At 48.5% G+C, this 8,268-nt stretch overlaps 1 non-coding gene across 1 annotated transcript; it reads right to left on the reverse strand.

Moving 5' to 3' along the window:
* Positions 1-4,266: 4,266 nt before the first annotated feature.
* On the reverse strand, positions 4,267-4,340 carry Trnai-aau (transfer RNA isoleucine (anticodon AAU)). The gene has a single exon. It is a non-coding gene; the product is annotated as a tRNA-Ile (tRNA).
* Between the last annotated feature and the right edge of the window lie 3,928 nt (positions 4,341-8,268).

Here is an 8,268-nt window from a genome sequence, read left to right on the forward strand (position 1 = left end):
CCCATTATGAAGCGTTAATGCGCTCCATCACACCCAACTGCTCTAGCCGACGAAGTTCTTCAGATACCTGGGCTCGGAGTGAAAGAGGAAGGCGGCGAAGTTTTGCTACAACGGGCGGAATCGAGAGCCGTACTTTGACACGATGCACAAACCCATTGGCTAAGCCGAGGGTGGAGTTGAAAAGGCATTCAAATTCATTGCGCAATTGTGCTGGAAGAAGTGCAGATGAAATTGGTTCTTGATCTGGAACCTGTACGTTGGTAGCACTGTTAGCTGACGTAGTAGTCTCAAGGCAGCGGAGAGACGAGCCATCAATCTGGAAGTCAAGAGCCATAATGGCGTCGACACCCAGAAGCGATGTGCCTTGCTTGACAACGTAGAACAGAATCGACGCTTCACGTTCCTTGTATAAGACTTTCGAACGAAAGCATCCTCGCACTGGGATAGGCTTTTTCGAATAATATAACAGCTTCACACGGGGCGCGGACAGCAGCACCTTTCCGGCAAAATGCCCATCAAAAATATCACCCGCTAGAAAGGAGACTGAAGATCTCGAGTCGATAAGGAATGTTAAAGTCGCGTGACCAACTGCTACCTCGACTAGAATTCCGGCGCGGCCGGACGCGCGCACACATAGAATGTTCACAGCTTCATTGTCAGTTTCATTGTCGGGTAATATCTGGTCACTAAGCTCGCGAACAGTAACGGCCCGTTGCTTCTTTTTGCAAACCGCGCTGAAATGACCAATGAGACCACAATGATAGCAACGTTGACCTTGGGCAGGGCAGCGGGGTGATGCGGCACGGTGCTGGCGCGAACCACAACGATAGCAGTAAGAGGATGAGTTGTATGGGCCCATATACGAGGCAGGTTGGCGGCTGTCGTGCTGCAGGCTCGCTTAGGTACGAGGTGCACGCAGGGGCGCGACGTCACGCGAAGAAGGGTGGCGGGTTCCAGTGCCTCTATGGTCATTCCGCCAAGCGAGAGTGCCCTGATATGCGCTGCACGTTGCCGGAAGCAAATTCTCGAATGTCCTCATTGGCCTGTTCGACTTGTGAAGCTAATGCCACTGCTCGGCAGAACGAGAGGGTCGAGCCCTCAAGAAGGCGTTCGCGAAGGTGCTGTGACGCGACCCCTTCCACGAACTGGTCACGAAGCGAGCCTTCCAGAGACGCAAAAGAACCTGCTACGGCGAGCGCACGTAATGCAGCAACATACTCCTGTACAGACTCCCTCGCCTGCTGAATACAACGGTGAAACCGATGCCTTTCTGCGACGACATTGCTTGTGCTTGTGAAATGTTGCTTTAAGGTTTCGATAGCTTCGTCGCAAACGGAAGGCTGAGCGGCGTCCCCGCTATCCTCACTACGTTTACCTCCGGCAGTTGACTCAGCGCTCTGCGCGGCGTCCGATGTAAGCAGTAGACTGGAGAAGACACGTTGACCCTCAACGCCAAGGCTGTGTATCAGCAGGGTCTTGCGACGTTCGGGCTTGAAGTCGGACGCTCCTGATGCCAGTAGGAAGTTCTCGAACATCCGGTGCCATTGCGGCCAAGGAAAAGGAGGGCGGCCGGGTACAGGCAGGAATGGGGGCGGCGGAGCGAGCCCGATACAGCTCATGGCAAAAAAAAAAAAAAAAATTCAGGTGCGGTTCCGCCCCTCGAAAAGATCCCATCTTCGTCTCCATTGTTGTGTTTCGGGGGAAGCCACAGAAGAACCACAAACACAGTCACCTCCGCAACAGAACAAGACCCCCTGTTTATTCAGAGGCATGTATATGGTGACATGTTATGGCATGTATATAGGTGACAACACTGGCGCCACTGGCGGTGTGTAATGGCAAACAGAAACGAACTGATATACTACACGTTCCAGTGCTTTTATTTTAACCTGATTCTTTAATAATTCCCATCTTTCTCCTCAGGGAATTTGGTTGTTTCCCTTGAGTTCTTTAAATAAATCAGTAAGTTGCTTCACAAAAACATCGTCATTCAGCAGCTTACAATTCAGTTACCATAACTGCTAATTAATGTTATTCCTTGAGTCTTCCCGACTTGCTACAGTAAAATAAACTAAGCAGTGATCACTGAAGGAGACTTGCGTAACATGATACTGTTGACACAAAGGTATAATATCCAAAGACGCATATATTCTATCCAATCGGGCATGACTCGATCCTTGAAAATGAGTAAATTGCACGGTTCGCGTACCTTCCAAACATTGCCCTACATCTTCCATACCAACATCATTCACAATTTCTCTTAGAATAACGGTGCTTATGTCATTAAAATCTCGTCTGCTAGTTTTATCTGCTGCAGAAAGCACACAGTTGAAATCACCGGCAATAATGACAAGTTTCTGGCAGTCACAGTATTGGCTAACACGCTCGAAAAAGGTGCGCCTCTCTTCCGCATTTTTAGGTGCATACACACAAATGATACGCCACTCCTTAGCGGCAAAAAGGAAATCGCAGATCATGAGCCTCCCTGAGTCACAACTTAATGTCGCTTGTATTATATAAGCCCAAGCTCTGGCGCAAAAGAAGGCAACAACCTGCTGACGTCCCTACAGCATGGCTAACCACAGCGTCATAAGACAACGTAAAACGTCGAACCATGTTCCCAGTCTCTACTGCACCATCAGCTTTAGTTTCCTGTATCGCCACAATGTCCAGGTCAAACTCGGTCCCCAATCGGTACAGCTGACTCTGTTTTCGTTTAGACGCAAGCCCTCGGACGTTAATCGTCGCGATACCTAGCGATTTAGGAATAGAAGCCATAGTGATTATAAAGAAAGGCTGGGAATCGTGGTGGTTCGCTCAGCAAAAAGCCGCATGCCAGGGCGTCGTGCCGTGGCAGATCTTAAGCTACGTTGGCGCTGTAGGCGGCGTTGCCGCCACACTTTTACCGGTGGCCACGTTCGGTCGAGGTCTCAGTGTGGGCGCCGAACGATAGCCGCTTTGGCTGGTGGTTGTCCTTCACCGTCGGTGTTCGCCATTGTCTCGTTGGTATCCTCGTGAGCCCGCTTTGCTGCCACACCAGAGCTTGGTGCTTCTTAGACGTCCATAAACGCGGTCCTCCTCGGCGTCTTCGGTAGCGTCCTCGGTGTTCTTGTTAGGCTCATCTTTCACATCCGCTCCTTGGGAGAGGTGTGGGAGCTCTTCTTCGGAAGGCTTGCTGTTGTCTGCCCCGTCTACCGTGGTCGGCCCAGCTAGAAGACGCCTCGACGCTTGAGGTTTGACCTCCCGCTCCTCCCGCCGTTTCTTCGGCATCAGCTTCGTCCATGAGGTGCTCTGACGTGTCATCACCCCTCAAGGATCCTGCAGCACTTGCGTAGCTTTTCGCACATTGGGAGTCCTCATAGCCGTACCGTCGGCAAAGCGCACAACGTGGCACCTGGCAGTCTCTGCGGATATGCCCACTAGATTTGCAACGGAGGCAAAGTGGGGCCCTGCCTGGTGCAACAATTAGCGCAGGTTCACCGGCCACCTTGATTTGGTGCGGTATGTCGTCGATCTTGAAACCCGGCCCCAACTTCAAGGTAACCGTACGGCTCGCAGAGCCCTTGTCGAGAACGCCTTGCGCACGCCACTTTTCCCTTGACACGTCGGCCACCTTCCCGTACGGCGATAGCGCGGCACACACATCCTCGTCAGCAACACCGTGGAGCAGCCAGTGAATCTTGAAGGGAATACCTCGGTCATTAGGGTCGACTATCAGGCACTTGTGTTCTTTAACCTTCACGTCCTTCGCAGCAAGTAGTTTCTCCGCAGCGCAGCGTCCTTGAGGGTGATAGCCCAGACGTGGTTCATCTGGTACGCCCCTAACGTGATAACGTCGGCCAGCACACCAAGATGAAGCAATGTGTCCCTGAAGTCTTCCACTATGTAGGGTCTAGCAGTAAGGTCAGCATGCATAAACACTGTGTTTAGCACAGTTCTTCCTGTTGGCAGGTTCTGCAGAATAACTTGGTAATCTTCAGAAGCAGCAAAAAACCTGTTCCCGCGACTCGCTCGGGCCGCTGATACCCCTCCGACGGAGCGCGACATTCCGTGACCGTGTCGCTAGAAAGCCGGAAAGGGAAGGACTGAGATAGCAGTCCGGGCGAGGACAACGGCTGCCTCAATTAAACGACAACGATGAGTCACTTCATGTGCGCGTGGACGGTCACGGCGAAATCTGAGAGATCGGTCTATGCATACAAAAAGGAAAAAAAAAAGAGAACAATAAGCATGGGAGCCAGTGGAGTGCGCGCAAAAAGAAACACGTGACCTGCGCAGGGATCGAACCTACAACCTTCGCGTTATTAGCACGACGCTCTAACCGACTGAGCTAGCACGCCCTTTTTTTTTCTTTATTGCCGGTTTTTCAACAACAAAACACGTAGCACACATCACAAATGAGACGTCAAAACAAGGTTACAATAAAGGTTGTTATTGTAATGCACATAATGCCGTCAGTCGCGTGGTGACCGGTGATGTCATGTAAAATTCCTTTAGTGTCGCCAAGGGTTCCACGCTGGCAATCCAGGGGGAAGCCCATTGTTTTGTTTTTCTACTTCTATTAAACAAGCCATGCTCTCTCGAAAGTACAGCCTTGCCGGTCATCTATCTGGTTCACAGTAGAAGCCAGCCATTCGTGAGCGCCATATACTGTGCAGGCCAGTCAACATAATCAGATGAAAAGGTACTCCTTCTTCGTTGTCTATTGCAAGGTACCTGATGCCGTGCGTATCTAGCGGGAATTCCTTTTTCATTGTCCGCTGCAACACATCCCCCCCAAAAAACCCCTCCCAACAATGAAGAAAAACGTGATCGATTGTTTCCGATTGTTTGCAAATAAAACAGTGAGAACCCCATGGCATGTAAAACTCACGCTCCTCAAGGAAAGTTCTTACTGGAAGCGTCCCGGTATGCAGTTTGAAAAAGAAAGATTTCGCACTTGGCGCTACTTGCATTCTTTTAACTCTTTTCAGGACATTCTGACCCTGGCCTGCACTGTATATAGCTCTGTACAAGGGAATTGGCAACGCTATGTCACGTATGTCTTTATACAATTTTCTCTTTGTAACAGAATACAAATAATCATTAGAAAACCAAACGCATAAAAATCGCACACTTGATACTACTTCCCGAAAGTAACCCTGCACCGTACCCGACATGACATGGGTGCTAATAACATAGTCGGGTAACAGCGCCCTAATCTTGCCTGGCACACCGTTTGCAGGAATAATTCGCTTACCTCGCGAAAAAAGAAAAACCGGTTCACTAACTGTTTGAGAAAGAGATGTGCCATTCCAAGTCCCCCCACACTTTACTCTTCTGAACAAATTTGTGCGACTGCACCTTTCCCAGGTAGATCCCCACACAAAGATCGCAAAAACCCTATGCAATTTCTGCACATTTACCCTAGAACAGTACATAAATTCTATCACATACCATAATTTAGCCACAAAAACATGTTACATACGGTAGCCCTCGCAAACATGGAGAGAAAATTAGCCCTCCAAGCATTCGCCTTTTCACGTAAGAGGTCTGCTCGTTGCTGCCAGTAGTCATTATTTTTTTTTTGAGGACTGAAGTGGCACACCGAGGTACTTCACAGGCGTCCTCTGCCACACGACGTTGGCAAAATGTCCGGGGTCGACGGCCACACTCCGTGCCAAAATCCCAGGCACTTTCCCCAGTTTACCCGTCTTCCTGTAACATCGCTGAAAACTTTGACAGCTCTAATGGACTCTTCGATGCTTTCATAATCGATACAACACACTGCAACATCATCTGCATATGCGAGCAATTTCACCTCTGACGATTGTAAACGAAAACCGGTAATAGAATTATTTTCAAGTATTAACTTTACCATTTATGCAGACGATGTGACAATATGGAACGCTGAAAGAAGTATAGGACAGGCGGAAAGCAGACTTCAGGAGAGCATTTATAAGGTAGAGTCCATTTTAGAAGACATGGGACTGAAATGCTCTGCTGAGAAGCCTGAACTCCTAGTACTCAGTAACAGGAAAAGGGGTAGAAAACCGAGGGGATATGTTCCCGAGGAAGAACCCAGGTTAGTACTAACCACGAAGGCAGGCAAAACTATTAAGCAAGTCGAATCCATTAGTCTTAGGGTTATTCCTGGAGGCAAACGGGGCAAACGGAAAAACCAATACAAAACATCGCAAGCAAGACTGAGGAGTTAATAAGACTGCTAAGGAGAATCACTAATAGACACAGAGGGTTGGGAGAGGTGAGCGCCATGAGACTGGTCCATGCTTTCGCCTTGTGTCACTTCTCATATGTAGCAGGGATGCTTAGATAGACACAGACAGAACTAAAGAAGTTGAACAGATTCATTAAAAGGCTGGTCAAAACAACAGTGGGATTGCCGGTTAGCACACCGGATGACAAATTAATGAAACTAGGGCTCCACAACACAATAGACGAAATAATTGAAGCTCAGCAAATTGCCCACAGAGAGAGGCTTTCCGAAACAAGGTCAGGTAGAGCAATACTCGAAGAGCTAAGGTGGTACCCAAGCGAATCAGAAAATTCAGAAGGCACAGCAGAAGTAAAATATAGCGTAAGAAAGATCATCAAGACGACTGCTTTTCCCAGAAATAATCACCCGGTGCACAACCTGGAAAGAAGAAAGGCAAGGGCCAAAGCTCTCCTGCAGGAGATAGAACAGGACAGAGAACATGCGGCTTTTGTAGATGCTGCATGGGTCAGAGGAAAGAAAGCCTTTACGGCAGTAGTAGTAGATGCAGATGGACTCACTCGGGATGCTATTACAATCATGACTAAACAAGCGATCGTGGCAGAACAAGTAGCGATAGCATTGGCTTTAAGGAATAATAAGTGGACGCGAATTTACAGTTACTCTAAGATGACTATTAGACATTTTACCAAAGGCTTTGTAACCAAAATGGCTGCCCAGCGGATCGGTGAGATGGACAGCCAAGAGATCGAAATCCGCTGGTTTCCTGCACACATGGGGTCTGTCGATCCATCTCAGAGGAATTTGAACGAGGTGGCTACCGCAGCTGCACGAGGACTTACTATCCGTGCACTACGCGACCAGGACCCCAATAATATGCTGGAGGAGAACAGGGACCGATTACTTACATATAATGAAGTCACGAAGCATTATTACATGAACAGAAGGGAATTCCCAGTGCCACATGCTAAGCTCAATAGAGCTCAAGCGGTGACTCTGAGATTGTTACAGACAAGAACTTATCCTAGTCCAAACTTTATTAACAAGCTATATCCAGAAAGAGAGGTACCAATCGATTGCGAGAAGTGTAATGGCAGCATTACTTTGGATCATATGCTTTGGCAACGTCCTGTGGCTTTCACAGACTGCGACAAGGAAAGAGAATGGTGGCGGCGAGTGCTTCACAGTGGAGTGCTTTTAGATCAAGTACAGGCCGTCCAGAAGGCCCACGACACGGCGGTAAGGTTAAACCTTACTGTCCCGACGGTACAGGCGAGGCTTTTCTTTTATTTTATTTTTTCATGCCTCACCATAACTTTTGTCCCGACGTGGGAGCCGCCTGCGTCATCCTAAGGGTTGATCTTCAGGACCTGAATAAAGTTTATCATACCATACCATACTGACAAACATAACGTTTCCATATAAATGCAGAAAAGAAGTGGACTTATGGGGCAGCCCTGGCGCACGGAACGCTGGATTTTGATGGGGGCCCCCAATGCTTTGTTAATAATTAGTCTGCTAGAGCAATTCCGATACGCCAGAGCTACACCATCCATGATGATGCACCCGACATTAATGTGTTCTAATATGGTAAACAAAATAACATGCGCTCCACAATCAAATGCCTTCTCCAGGTCCAACTGGAGTACGGCCACGCTAGCTTCAAGGGAATCACAACACTCAAGAACGGACCGCATCTTGTGAACGTTCGTAGCTATAGTGCGACCCTTAATTCCGCATGTTTGGTGTGGACCGACTATGTCTTTAATAACTGTCTGAAGTCTAGCAGCTAGAACTTTCATTAAAACCTTGTAGTCCACATTTGTGAGTGCTATTGGTCTATATGATGTTACTTACTTCAGCTTGTCCTCATCCTCTGACTTCGGAACCATCACCGCGTGGGATTCACTGAACGACGGTGGTAATACCTTACCATCGTACGCTTCGTTAAAAACTGCTGCGAGTACTTCTGACAATTCCTTTTTAAACCGCTTGTACCACGCAGCGCAAAGCACATCAAGGCCAGGCGATTTGCCGGGATTCAAGTTATCAAT

Source organism: Dermacentor silvarum, chromosome 5 (assembly GCF_013339745.2).
Source record: "Dermacentor silvarum isolate Dsil-2018 chromosome 5, BIME_Dsil_1.4, whole genome shotgun sequence".
In the NCBI taxonomy this organism is placed as follows: domain Eukaryota; kingdom Metazoa; phylum Arthropoda; class Arachnida; order Ixodida; family Ixodidae; genus Dermacentor; species Dermacentor silvarum.